Source organism: Chinchilla lanigera, unplaced genomic scaffold, assembly GCF_000276665.1.
Source record: "Chinchilla lanigera isolate Chin_1 unplaced genomic scaffold, ChiLan1.0 scaffold00001, whole genome shotgun sequence".
Lineage (NCBI taxonomy): Eukaryota > Metazoa > Chordata > Mammalia > Rodentia > Chinchillidae > Chinchilla > Chinchilla lanigera.
The window spans coordinates 12423749-12439333 of NW_004955402.1; the positions used below are offsets into that span (position 1 = coordinate 12423749).

General features: G+C 39.9%; 1 protein-coding gene across 1 annotated transcript in view; it reads left to right on the forward strand.

Moving 5' to 3' along the window:
- Ttc39c (tetratricopeptide repeat domain 39C) overlaps positions 1-15585 on the forward strand; it is a gene marked incomplete at its 5' end in the record, with an annotated part of 94421 nt that overhangs the window by 14896 nt on the left and 63940 nt on the right.

Consider the following 15585-nt stretch of genomic DNA (forward strand, 5'->3'; position numbering starts at 1 on the left):
GAGTCTGCATTAACCTTCATTTAAAAATCACTGTTTTGTCCATTGATATCTAGTCTTGCATTGGCTCTGTTTTCTTTCTTGCTTTCTTTAATTTTAAATATTAACTTGCTTTTATTTGGTAGTACTAGGGATTGAACCCAAGGCCCTTCACACTGAACTACACTCTACGCCTTTTTTTATTCTTTATTTTTTATTTTGAGACAGGATCTCATAAGTTGCCCAGTGTCTCACTAAGTTCAGCCCAAGCTAGGCTCGAACTTGCAGTCCTCCTGCCTCACTTCCCAAGTGCTAGGATCATAGGCGTGCTCCTCCATGCCTAGCTCTTCTCTTACTTTTTGAGCTCTAGCTACCATGTTCATGTTCTAACTTTTCTTTGCTTCCTCCTAACACAAGTCTTTTGTTGCATGTGGAATCTTTCCTATAAGCTGACATAATTTCTTCTTATCCCTAACTTCAGCTCCACCTTCCCTTCCTGGTTAGGCCTTCTTTGGTGCTCCAGCTTTGTTTCTTTGCTACACACTGTCAAAGAATCGTGATCCTTTCTTCTGGGGTTCTTCTTATCTCAGTTTGTAATCACACACAGCACTGGTTTTCCTTGGTTCTCATATTACACAGATTTCTCTTTCCAGAGTTTACTTAAGTAACACCAGACCCTAACAACATGGTTCAGATTTCAGCTGCCCCTTGTGTACCATGAGCAATCGAACACAAGTGGCTGGCTTTTCAGGCCACAAGTCACTATATGTGTAACAGGTGCACATCATGCTTGGTGACCAATCATATCATGTCTTTCAGAGTTGGCCTGTGATTGGTCAGTGCTTCTGTGTTAGCCAGTTTACGCATAGCCAAGTATGTGCCTTCTTTGTCTCCTAGGGATAAGCCCCATGATATTTCTCAAAAAATGGCACCCCTAGCAGGCTTATAAGTGGCGTAGCCGGTAGGATGATAAGGTAAATGGTCGTTTGGCAGCTGTGAAAACAGCACCTGAAGGCAAGGGAGAACCCTGAAAAATGACTAATAAACAACCCCCATCCTCACCATGGCTATCCATAGCCACCTTCTTGGCAGTTTAAGAGGCCCTGGAGGACTGAGAAACAGTCTGTTTGGAGCCCGGGGATGTCTTACAAGGTTTAAAAATGATAGACAAATTCCTTCCCCTTGCCAGACAATGTAGGGCGTGTGTGGCTTGGCTGTTCTTCACTCTTTTCCGCATAAATCAAGAGCTGGATGACCTTGTCCAACAAGTAAACCAACTATAGAAGATAAAAGAAGACCTTAAACAATGGCTGGCTGCTTTGGAACTCATGCTACGAGGCATAAAAGCACTGCCTCCTCCAAAAAGGGCACCAGAAACATGAGTCCTCATGTCAAAAAAAAAAAACAAAAAACCCAGAAAAAGCCCCTGGTTTTACATGCTAGGCTTCCTGTTCATCAAAAGATAAAAGTAAAAAAAAAAAAAAACCCTAACCTACAGAAAAGACCCGGAGGGCCGCCTGCTTCTACCCCAGCACACAATGTACTCGACCTGTACCGCGGTGGAGCTGCAGGAGCTGACAGAACAACGGAAACAAAAGATGGGTAAAACAGTGCCTTGATGGCTGCTACAACTGTGGGACAACGGGCCTGATAACACAGTTAAGCCCACAAAAAATGTCCCAAATAACCACCATAGCCAACACCCCCTCTATGAGAGGAGTTCTACAGGGTATACAAAAAACAGCCCCCCAAGCACGTCATCAAACCATGATCAATTGGTTGATGTTAGTGGCTTGCCTGGTTTGAAAAAATTCAAGTGACCCGCTGGAGCAAGTCATTAAGTAGACAACCTATCTAGACTTAATAACTGTACCACATAAAATAGACATACGACAAATGGTGTTCACACTATAATACTGTAGTCCAGATAAAAAATTGCTGATGACACATATAAAAATATATGATCCTGACAAATGGGCCAGCCGGCACAGTCAGGTCAATGATGGCCCTTCTAGCCACCGTTAGTTTGCCTGATCCACAGTACTGCAGATGCCTTGGCCAGGCTGGAAGACAAAAGTAAAACACCAAGGTAGAATAAAATCTGTAAAAACTGTACCAGCACAGAAGGGGGGCTCCAAGCAAGTGGGGCCATCCTCCAAAAAAAATGCTATGAGGCCACTAAAGGTCACTTGGCACCAGATCTAGACAAACCTACTGGCTGCTGGCCTAGCCACAGATAAATTAGACAGACCGCCTTTAGGTATGTTACTGACTCTAGAGAGAGAGTTATGTCCTAAACAGCAATACTGGCCAAAGGGCCAAGCCCCAAAGGCCAAAAGAGCCTTGGTAAAACAAAACAAAATACCACTGGCTTCCTTATACCCTGATTAAAAGACAGGCCAAAATACCTGGGTCTTGGGAGTCCCAGGAACCGGAGGCCACGTGTAAAATTAACTATTTACTAGTCCCTCAAAAATATACAACATATTCTAATGTTAATAGATACTAGAGCCAAGTTAAAACTAATATGTGACAACTCAGACCATTTTACACGACCTATTACACACCTTTAAAAAATAAAGGTCACTACATCACAGTCCAAAAGGCCCAAATGACTTTGGGTATTGGGTGCTTGTCCCCACTCCCCTATGCTGTTCATGTTTCCCTGGTTGCTGAATATATAGTGCGGGTGACATACTGACTGGTGCTTGGCTAGACACCAAAAAAATTCCAGTTACAAATTCACATGATAAAAACCATAGTCTGAGGACATCCACACCACACACTGTGAGCCTCTCACAGGTTACATGGTTTGTATTGTAAAACAGTACCGACTGCCTCAAGGCTGTAAGAAAACAAGACAAACTATCTTAAAATTTTAAAAAAAAATGAAAAAACAGAAATAATACCCCCTACACAAAGCCCTCCCAACTGCCCGATATGGACCATTGAAAAGCCCAATAAAATATAAAAAATAACAATAAATTACCAAAAACTCAATAAAGTCACTCTTCCACGACATGCGGTGATACTAACAATGCAAACTTAAACTGTCTCACCTTGACGCTGGGTTGATACCATTAAGTCATATATTTGGTCAGTGCTTTCTTCTCCACTGCTATTACACCTGACAGTCAAGATCAGTTTGCCTTCACATGAAAAAATAAACAATAAAACTTTCAGGTGCTGCCGTAAGACTGTCTGCATAGCCCAACTTTGTGTCATGACCTGGTGTCCCAGGACTTGGCTACCTAAATTAAGCCACACTGTTTGTCACTGTTTGATTATATGGATGTTATGTTAACCTCTAATTGCCTTACAGATTTAAAAACCACCATACACAGTCTAAAAAAAGCTTTGCTGGCCTGAGGGTTGACTGTAACCAAAGACAAGGTCCAGAAACCTGGCTTATCTGTCAAATTTTTGTTTGTTATCTGCTTGAAAAACAAAAATAATTCCCAACACTGTTATTGATAAAATCCAAACATGCCTCAGACCCATGACAGCATGCCAGTGACAGGTATATGTGGACTTGCTAGGTTTTTGACAGACATTCCACACCTAGCTACCCTGCTCGCCCTTTATATCAAATAACCAAAACAGACACAGCATGGGGCTGGACAAATACATCAAAAGCTACTTATTAGATAAATACAACAAAAGCTTCTTTCTAAAACTCAGGAAAGCTGGGCATGGTGGCACACGCCTGTAACTCCAGCCCTCGGAGGCTGGGGCAGGAGAATCATTGCAAGTTTGAGACCAGCCTGGGCTACAAAGTGGGCTCAAGGCCAGCCTGAGCTGCTTAGCAAGACCTTGTCAAAAAAAGACAAAAATTAAAAAATAATGAAAATAATAAAATTTTTAAAAATTATAAACCATTTGAATCATTAACCTGCCATTTACTGTAACAATAAATATAGATAACATTAAGTATAGCTGAGGCCTATAACAAAAACAAACAAACAAAAAACACCCTGTTGGATTTTGGTTACAGTTGGAAAAAAAACCTAAGAGCCAATATTTCCTAATTAAAAAACAACAGTGATGTACTCTGCTCTACATGCTCATAAAAAAATCACAAAACAGATAAAAAAGTGCATACAGATGTAAACAGCCTGTCCTAAGAGTAAGACAACACAGACTCCTACTCTCGTGTATTGGGAGACACCTCGAACAATGGAACTGATGTCTAGCCCATTGACAGCCAAACTAAGTGGTTTTGGGACCCATGACATACATGGCCCAAAAACGCATCTGGAAAAAGAGTCTACAAGGCATAATTCCTAGTCTCTATACCAAAAAACAAACAGAAAAACCTCAACTAACACAAGGTATACTGATAAGTCTAACTGTAACCCAACCCCGCAATGGACAGCAGTCACTGTCTAGCCTAGTGCAAAAATACTCTGGTTTGAAACCAAAACAGACAGATCAAGCCAATAGACAAAGTTACAAGCCATGTAAGTACTTATGATACATTAAAAAAAAAAACAAAAAACCCTACATATGTACACAAACAGTTGGGCTGTCTTTAGGGGGCTAACACTCCCTGCTGGCTTGCACAGCTCAAAAATAACAACACTCTTCCCTGTGGGGTGCCAAGCTATGACAAAACATAAAAACATAACCAAGAAACTAGCCATGTAAAATATCATGGTTCAAAACGTAAGCCCCTCCTCTCACCAAAAAATAATAGGTGCTTTGACCAGACATTATAATAGTTAACTACTAAAAATAGTGTCTGACCAAAAAAAAAAAAAAAATTACTGATGCCTCTAAAAATAATGTCTAACGAGGGACAAAAACCATAAACCTAGCTCTTCAGGTTAAAGCCCTTACTCAACATATGGTTCAGGCCTTAAATGTTACATGTCAGGTTTTAATGTTACTTACAGATAAATCTCAAAAAAGATGGTTTTACAAAACCACATAACTTTTGATTTACTAACTACAGCACAGGGAGACACTTATACTCTGTTAGATATAAAATGTTATATTTATATATCACCAGCCTTTAAAAAAGTAAGATGTGGGGAACCACTCAGACTGCTTCAAAGCTCCAGGGCATCTAAGGACACCTGAGGGCATGACTCAGCTTTCTAACTGAAGTGCACAGCAGGATACATATGTAACCATGACTTATCAGTGGACAACTATGCATGCTCCAATGAAACTATCATATAAGTATGTAAGTATGAGATAAAAACCTGTATAAGATCATACAATAGAAGTGCAGGTGGTCTTTGCACTCTGTTCTGTTCCATGCTGTCTGCTGTTGTTGCTGATGTCTTGTACATGTATGTTCTTTAACCTGGGGATCTTACCCTCGAAAATCTCCCCCACCCCCTGCCAGTCGGCTCACAATTTTTAAAATTTGTTTTGAATTTTTCCTTTTGGGCCATTTTTTTGTACATAGAAATACAGCTGGTTTTATGTGTTGACTTTGTATCCTACAACTTTGCTAATATTTAAAGTAGTTCTAACAGTTGTGTGGAATTTTTAAGCTTTTCTACTTTATAAAATCATATCATCTGTGAATAGAGATAGTTTTCTTTGTTGCAGTTTTAGATAGCATTTGTTTCTTTTTCTTACCTAGTTGCTCTGTCTAGTACTTCTAGTACTGTGTGGAATAGCAGTGGGAAGAGCGGGCATCCTTGTCTCATCCCTGATCTTGGTGGAAAAGCTTTTAGGCTTGTACCACTTAGTATAATATGAGCTATGAATTCAGTGTTTTGACAAAAATTATTCTTTAAATACAGGATAGTTACAATTTTTCTATTTATTATTAAGATAAATTTGCATGTATTTATCCTACATGTTTCTTTTTCAGATACTGTACGTACTACCTTGTGAAGCAAGGACTGTGTTCTCCATCATAATATTTCACTCCTGTTGTGTCCCTGAATGTAGCCTCATGTCTAGCATGCAGTAGGTACTCAGTAAAGATGTATGATTGATGCTTTCTTTAAAGAGTCATTTTTCTTGGGTCCCATTGCATGTGCCAGGCACCCTCCATTTTTTAAATGCATGGATTCTTTGTGATAAGAAATTGGCCTTGGGTATTAGAGTGTGGGGTTTTAGAGTCTGAGCTCAACTATCTCACCAGGGCATTTTGTTAAACCTATAAATTGATATCTGCCATTGTTTTAAGGCTTGTAGTGTTAACTGGTTATTGTAACACTTTGGCACTATCAATTTGTCATGTGGACACTGGATATGGTCTCTTTTGAAATACAAATCCTATTATAAATGTAAGGTGGAAGTAAAGTGCAGTTGCTGAGTTGCTGACAAGGCAGCTATTGTGAACTCAGTGTTTCCAGGAACTTTAAAGTGACTGTGACATTTTATGTTGGTCCAGGACTGTGCAAGGCAGGTGTATGGTTGAGGTAAAAAAAGAAAAAGACACTGTAGTTGTTTTCCTCCTTCAGATTGCATAGTTTCTCAGAGACTTCTCTGCATGTGGAACTTCAGCTTGGGATCAGTAAGATTACAACAGAAATTTGGCATTTGCCATACTATGTATTCATGCTCCCTGAATAGTCAAATGCACGTCTAATGGCAACATTTGTATCTTATAATTTAAAACCTGGTTCTGCAGAAAGGTAATATTTGTTTAAAATGGGATGTTCATGAATACAGTAAACATTTATGGGCCGCTTGCTATGTTAGAATCACGAGCGGCATTGCTGAGTGGAAACAGAGATGACCAAGACCCGTTCTCTACCCTCGGAGAAGATCCCACAGCAAGTAATTTAATGGAGTCACACCATGAAAAGTAGTAATAGTGAAAACCATATTGGTCACATCAGTCTGCCATAGCAAGACGCCACAGACTGAGTTAAAGAACAGGAATTTACTTTTCCACACCCTGGAGGTGGGAACTCTGAGGTGAGGGGTCAGGGTGCTTGGATCTGATGAGGGAGCTCTTCCTGGCCTGTAGACAGCCGCCTTCACATCATGCCCTCACCTGGCCTTTCTCTGAGCTGGAGGGCACGTGCAAGAGAAAGAATGTGAGACACTGCTGGCTTCTTCTAAGGCCGCTGAGCCTCTCAGATGAAGTTGGGTGTGGTGCACACATATAATCCCAGCACTCTGGGAAGCTGAGGCAGGAGGATCAAAAGTTTGAGCCGAGCTTTGGTAACTTAAACCCCTTCTCAGAATAAAAAAATAAAAAGGGGCTGGGGATGACCGTGAACAATGATCTTTTTGAGTTGATCTAAGCCATCGAGGCGGCCACAGCAGGGCAACCAAAGATGTAAAAAAGGACTTCCAGGACTGCTTTGGAAAGTGGCAATAATGATAGGATAAGTGTATTTTATTTATTTATTTATTTTTGGTACTGGGAATCGAACTCAGGACCTGTGCTTACTAGGCGCTTGTGCCTGAGTTATATCCCCAGCCCAAGTGTATTTTAAACAAAGAGAAATATTGAGCGTGGCAATGGCAGTGTGTCTTTCACTGTAATTTTAAATTTTTTAAACATTTACTGTGATTTTTTTTTTAAATCACACTGCCTATCTGTACCCATTGGTCATCAGTTGGGAAATGTTACACTGGCTACTCCTATGGTCATGGGGAAAAAAGTGTATGTACATAGCACTGACTATTGGAAGAGAATTTGAAAGTGCTAGTTGAATTTATTGGAGGCTGTTTGGCAACTGTAAGTGGGACCACTGGTGACTATTTAATTTAAAAAGTCAATTAAATCAGGGGATTATAAAATGAAATAAGATCCGGTAAGTATTTTGTTGTGACTTTTGATGTAAGGCCAGGGTCCTTCCTTTGGCTGGAGTTTGCTGATGGATTTTGAAATTGTCTCTCTCAGCTAGCCAATTTGAGACATATTTACATGATTTTCGGTATTGGGGTTTCCAAAAGTGGAACAAAAGGTGCAAGCCATTTGCTAAGCCATCTGGACAAGGTGCTCCTTGGCTTTTAGAGTCTGTTTTAGTTTTCTTGTCCTCCCCTAAACCTAGAGCAACTTTTAAAGTCGTCTGCCCTTTTCAAAGCAATTGAAGCATTTTTCCTACACATAGTACTTTTTGTACCCCCATTTCACCTATTTCTATAATAAACAATGGATTATATAATTGCAGTCACAAGGACAATCAGTACAAACACATTTGGGAGTAGTTATTAGGCTATTCTCAGTGAGCATGCAGCTTAACTAGTAAGCACTGGAGAAAAGCCCACTGGCTTGAGTGTCCAACAGGTGAAGGGCATCTATTTCTCGCCCTCTAATATTGGTTAATCCAGAGATTTGAGTGATTGGAGTTTGTCTGAGTTTCTTCTGTGTGTGTGCGTGTGTGTGTGCGTGCGTGTGTGTGCAAAATGAGGACAATTGCAGACATCAGTTTGAAATAGGACCATGAGTTTCAGGGTTATGTTCTAAGTTTGTTTATTGGCAGTTACGCAGAGAGGAAATACAGATTGTAGGAAGCATGACAGTAACTTAAAGTGAAACTCATGTTAGTGACTTTTTTATTAGATATAATAGTGAAATGAAATGGACTGAGTTCAAGGGAAAAAAAGCATGAGATCTGAGGGACTGTTAGATTACTGGGGAGAGATGAGTAGAAGTATTTCGTTTTGAAAATTGGATTTATATTAGTCATTTCATGATTTATGACTTCTTGCACTCCCAGTGACAGTTACAATGATCATTGCTTCAGAGTGAGCCCACTGACTTTTGGCTATGCTAAAAGCACAGCTAATTAGAGCTTCAAAAACAGCCTGCGCATACAGGCCCTTATAGCAGAGTCTAGGTCATTTTCCTGTGGTGACAGGGTTAGCATTGATCCCCTAGTGCAGGAGAGGGGACTGGTGGCTTTTGAGAATGCTTGGCTCCACCTTACAGCAAGCCGGTGTCCCGCTGAGCTTTAGTGGACGGCTGGCAATGGAAAAGGCACCCAGCCTGTGGCCCAGCGGCGTGTCAGCAGTGCAGAGATGACCCCGGAGTGCCATTTGCCAGCCCACAGGAGACCGGAGATGTGCAAGCTGCTGCAGTTCTGTGGTGTGTGGTCTCACAGGAGTGCTGGCCTTTGCATTCGGTAGGAATAGCTGGCAATGTTGAAATATTGTAGGGGCCTCTTCCCCTCTCTGTTTGCCTGGTTGGCTTTTGTCATGTTAATAATGGAGAAGCACTGAACATCAATACTTTCCTTGGGCCTATCACATCACTTAAGACATTCTTTAAAAAAATTTTAAATATATAAGATAATACAGCATATCATAAATTGGACATCCTTCATACTCAGAATTAAAGACTAACCATTACCGTGTTCTCTTTGCATTTTTAAGAAACAACAGCATGGATGCAGTTAAAATCCCCTTCACAGCCCAATGCAATTTCATTTCCCTTGGTCCCTTCCCAGAGGCAATCACCTCAGGGTGGTGTCTGTCTTTCTGTTCATATTTTGTGTTTTTATCGTATGTTTCTAACCATAAAGGACATGTAGGTGTTTTTCAAAAAAATACGTATGAATGTCCTTCCAAATTTTTATTCTGAAGTCCATGCATGTTGATATATCTCTATCTATCTGTCTATCAAGTGGGAATAATTTTCACTGTTGAAGTGTTTCATCATATAAATGTGTACTACTTATTATTCACTAGTAATTTTGGTAGGCTTCATTTTGTTAGGATCCCTCAAAGTGCTTTACTAAACATCTCCACATATGTTTTTACATACATTCACAAGACATAGATCTTTAGACATGGGATCATTCGGTTTCTGAACATTGGCAATTCTCTCTTAATGATGTTTACAAGGGCTCATAGTTCTCTTTATCATTGCCTCTCCTCTCTATGTGATATAATTTAGATGTTAGATGTAAGCAGACTAAACCAGCAGAAATAAATACACCTTATGTATTTATACCACATAAATAAAAAGTATGCCTAATGACTTGTAGGGTCTTGGGAGTTTTTTAGTTGGCTGGTTTTTTATAGGACATACGGTGTGTACTAAGGCTTTGTGGGAGCTCCTGGAGCTGTTTGAGAACAGGGACCATGACTTTGATAAAAATCTGTCTGCAGTGCCTGTTGGTGATGAAATGAATTATATGGAAGGAGTAAGGCTTGGTCTCCACAGAAATTGAGTCCAGCTGGGATTATGCACTATACTTGTATGAAGGATAAGCATCTATGAAACAAATCTAGAGTAACAAAAAATATGATATAATTGGTAAGATTATAAATTTATACTTAAGGGTAAAAATTAAGGGCTGAGGATATAGCTCAGTGATAGAGCACAACACCCTAGGTTTCATTCCCAGCAATGAAAAAAAATTTAATTAAATTTCAGTTTGGAAATTACATTGAAGCAGTTATATATGACAGAAGAATGAAATAAGAAAAACAACTCTGTGACAGCATTCTCTTGTTTTCCTTTCCTCCTTCCTCAGTTTGGACTTGAATATTAAGAGAATTGCGTTTTTGGAACATGCATTCCATACACTAAAAAATAAAAGGGAGAGTCTTCTGAGCATGTACTGGCAGGCGACTGGGGACCAGGTGCTGAGTGGGAGGTCGGCCACCTGCCAGGCTGCTGCTCAGGACTGCGGCTGCTCGGCACAAAGCCACTGGCATCTTTCTCTTGCTGTCCCATGTTCGTGCCCACTTCATGCCATCTCCTTTTTGGGAGTCACCAGAGTCTGGTGCTGAGCCACAACTAAGGCTCATGAGGTCTTCTAGCAGAGTTACATGGAGAGACTCAGGTGTGCCGCCAGAGGAGTGCAGGATTGGGAAGTCTCAGGTGTGTGGTGTTAAGTTTGATCCTGGCAGACTGAGCACTGAAGAAATGATTTTGCATCTTCAGAAGGTTTCAAGGAATTTCTTGTTAGCCAAGCCTCCAACATAGAATATTTCACAGGTCAGGACAGCATTTTAACTGCATGCCAAGTCTCTATGTCCAGTGACTGGATTTTTCACCAATGGAAAGAAACATTCAGTAGTGGTAATCAGCAGAAAGAATGTGTGTGTGTGGGGGTGGGTGGGTGGGTGGATGTGTGTGTTTAATACCTGTAACCAATTTTGCTGGAGCTGAGAATAATGCCAGGGACATTGGTTTCTTCCCATAGACACAGCTTGGGTTTAAAGAGAAGGGAGAACACACCAAGGCCAGGAGAAAAAGATTGGTGATGAGGGTGGTTTGCAAGTTTGCTACGCTGGACCAAAGAAGCCACTTAGAAGAAACAAGTGCAGCTGTTGAGCGACAGGTTATTGGAGGGACTTGGAAATCTGATGGGTGGTGTATGGACAGGGGTCCCTGTTTGGTAGGGCCCTGAGTCTGGGGGAGGCCTTGTGCAGCGGGCCAGTCCTGAGCAGTAGGGACTGAGATGCAGAATGGTGCACCAAGAACAATGCATGCGAGCGATTCACACTGAGCAAGAGCACAGGAGAACAAAGCAGAGGTGGGACTCCCAGCCCCCACAGGCCTCTGAGAGGACAAGGGGCTGTCATAGGATGGAAAAACTGGGACATGTTTTTAGGAGTGGACTCTTAGCAGAACAAGTTGTCAGTAAATATAAGAATCATATATTTCAGGCAGGGACATACTAGTGATGTCTTCAGATTTTCGTTTGCCAAAACGTTTGCTTTATCTGTGGTGTAAAATTTTTAGTTACCACAACCCTGTCAGCCATCATTACTAACTCACCACTTTTTGGAAACAGAAATACTAACAGTGCCTGTGAAACTTTGCTGGTCAAAAGTGTAGTTGGGGTGTGGCAGTGGCAGCAGCAGCAGCAGCATTAGGAACCTGTTTGTCTTGGTTACTTTTCTCACGTTGCTGAGACAAAATACCTGATGCCCAATACTAAGGAAGGAAAGGTTTATTTAGCTTACAGTTTGTGGAGGTTTCAGTCCATACTTGCCTGGCTCCAAGGCAGAGTGGCACATGGCAGAGGGCAAAAGTTCATGGCGACAGAAAAGGGCAAAGGCAACAAGAGCAAAAGGGAGGAAGGGCGGCAAGCAGCCTCTTCCTCTCCTTTACATATGCAAACTGCCCGCCCCAGGGGTAGGTGTAGCACTCATACCCATAATCCCAGCATTGGAGCATACATAAATCAATCACAAATCTAGAAGCCTACCCCCATGACTGCTTGAGGCTTTGGGGGGACATGCAGATACAAACCTATATGACTACATGCGACAGTCACCATGCTGTTGGAAGGTAGAGTCTCAGGCTTCCCCTGCCCACTGGGGTAAGAACCTGCATTTTAGCCAGGGGTTGTCATGTGCACAGGGAAATGTAAGCAGCTGTGCTCCAACATGGTGCCTTCTTGGAACCGAAAGAAAAATTTATAACAAAAGATTTTGTGATATATGAAGTTATGATTTTTGGAAAGTGACAGTAAATACTAAGAATACCATTTCAGAAGTGCTTATAGGGTCAGTTATAGAAGTGGTGATTTTGTGATAATCATGTGTTTGTCACAGTCAGTGTACCACTCCAGAACATACATGCTGAGGGGCCACCCTGAGAGTGGGTTAGGTGGAGGCTGCTGGGGAGCCTGGAGTTCTTCTTCTCTCACGCCTTTCTGCCTCTCTGCATCTGTACCTTTTAAATCTCTTTACAATAAACTGGGAAGTGTGTGCAAATTAGGTGGCACAGCTCTCACTGAAGTTGGGTGTACAGAGCAGAGCAGTCACCATGCTGTTCCAGGAAGCTTGTGCTCCCTGCAGAAGTTCATTTTTCAAAGTACGGGTGAAGGCTCTGTTCATATCGGAGGACCATTCATTTTGAGAATAGCAGTGGTGAGCTCTATCCCATGAAAAATAGAAGAAATTCTGTGCAGTGGCACGCTATTCTAAACTGGAAATTCTCCCACTGGACTGACTCATCTGCTGAAAGTGGGACAGTTTGTCCTCTAGGCTCCTCAGGAGCAGGATTTTGTCGTCTGGAAGGAGGGGGTGCAGTGGGCTGTTGGGTTTATTGAGCTCAGAGACATTTTTAACACTTATTTCAGGACCTCATATAGGTACTAGAACAGAGTTCTGCCATAAATCTAGTTGTACCTCCCTTACCGCACCGCAGGTTTTAAGAATACACTATGAAAACTTTAAAAAATACTCTGTAGGGAAAGGCTGTATCCCAGTGCGTGGGATAGTGTTTGGCATATATAGGTGATCCAACAGTATTTGGGATGTTTTGAATAAGTAAATAGGTGAAATTTAGTTAGGTGTTGGTGCTTAAAATGGTTTGTTGACTAAATTAAGACTTTCCAGATGGATGCTTATTTATTGATAACTTGGAGGTGAAAGAAAAGTGAAGAAAGAGAAAAACTACCCTTTATTCCTGCCACTCAGAAATAACATTTCAGGATGTTTGCAGCACTTTGGGAATGTTTTCACATACCTCCTTACATCATACATGTTACTATGTATTTTTTTTAAAACCATAGTGACAAGTAACTGAGCTGTTGAAAGCTTCAGATATTTAGAATGCATTTTGTTTACTTATTACACCCATGCAGGGAATATCATTACATTAGATTTGCAAACAAGACACAGGCCGACAGTTTGCATCTGTTCTTAGTGATCTCATAGCTGGTCTGTGATCCAGTTGAGATTTTTAACTCTGATTTTTTAAATACACTGGAGCAAGCATTTCCTTAAGTGTGACATTTTTTGGTGACAGATGACAAAATAATATTTTGTTAAGTGAATAAATCTAATTTGTCCAACAGCCTCTCTATTCTTCAATGTTTTGTGCTATTTCTTGTTGATATATATATGATATGTATATGTATAATAACACAGTAAATATCTCCATAGAAATTTTTCTACATGATGTTCATGCTACCCTGTTTTAACCCCTACCTTGAAAAAGTCCATAGTTTAAGAAGATACACATTTATAATGCTAGGTACTATATTTTCTCAATTTCAGAGTTTGTCATCAGCTGTGAAGTTTATAATGGATATACAGCTTACTCAACTTTAATGTGTATTTAATGTCATTTATTGTCAAAACTCATGACATCTACATTGTTCTTAGACCATGGTGTAGCATTTCTTTCTTTTCTCTCTCCCTTTCTCATTCCCTTCTTCCGTTTCTCTCTTTCTTCTTTGCATCTTTCTGTATTAGGAAAGCAGATGGTATCCAAAAAGGAAAGCCAGTGTGTTGTAACAAGGGCAAAACGGACACCTTTACCTATACATAGCTTAATTTTGAAGCTGCAATAACACTATTGAAGAAGAAAGTACATTTTATAATATTTGAAGTCACAACAAACGATTATAAAATATAACTGTTCTATATTGAAGACATGACCAGTGGCAGGACATGATGAAAGTGTATGAAAAATAGAATATCTTATTCATTTATCCATGTTTATTGCACACATTGCTCATTTATTTTTGTCTGTAGTGTAGATTTTTCAAAATGTTCTCCCAGCAACTTTTTCTGACAACAATTTCATTCTGTTATTAAATAGAATTTCTTGGTACATTTTATCTGTTGTATGTGTGATTTGCGTCCCTCTATTAGAATAGAAATTAAAAATATGACATTTTAATATAAAGATTTGTGTGATAGTAATAATCCGGTGAATTTTGAAAATGAATGTGTACACGTGCTTTCTGAAATATAAAATTTTACAATTTTGAAACATTTGTTAAGGTAAAAGTAAGAGATTGATATATACTTAGTATATAAGCAGCACGAGCCAGAATAAAATGTTTTAACATAACGTTCAGTGGACACTTTTTTTTAGTTTATGCATAATACTCCTGCTCATTAAAAAATTGTAGCGCCATTTCTCTTGCAAGGTACCACTCTGAAAGGAAGTATCTGTGAGTACTGTTTTGAAGTTTTTCGGGTTTTGTCTTAAGTGGCATTTTGAATGCAGGGAATTCTGTTTAGGCTGGAGTTGGCTGTTGTGTAGGTAGGAAAAAGTAGATTTATTGCTTTCTATTGTGGAATGTATTCTTTGTGAAAACATATTGAGTGATTTACACGTACATTGTTTTCTAGAGTTTATTTTAAAGACAATAAAAAATAATAACAACATAGACAAACAAAACAAAGCAAAAACAATAAAAATGATACAGGGTTTCAAAACCAAATGATAGGAATTAACAGTGGTTGTTATATTACATACTGTTATCTTGAACGAAGTTGCTCAGATTAAAATGCACGAAATCAGTGTGGAGATTCCTCACAAAACTAGGATTAGAAGTCCCACTTAAGACAGCTATTTCCCTTCTGGGTATTTTCCCAGAAGAATTAAAAGCATCATACACTTACATTTTAAATCATTAAAATTTAAAGCTACAGTTACAGAATGACATCAGTACGTGATTAAAATATATTTGCTAACTCAGGAGAAACTTTTACAATTATGTCATAAAAGGAGTCTTGATTTACAAAGCTGCCTGTCTATGCCACCGTAAGTAATTTTCAGAGTCCAACAGGTGAATAATTTAAGAACTGTATTTGCAAAATGATGGTTTTAAAGAGAGAGAACAGTAAAGGGAGGAGTTCATTTTAAGCATTTCTATTCTGCAGCCATCCCCAGGTAGATGCAACTCAAGAGTTGCTTCGGAGGCATGGAAAAGTTTTTTGTTTATTTAGGCCAATCCATTATTCAATATCTACAGTCAA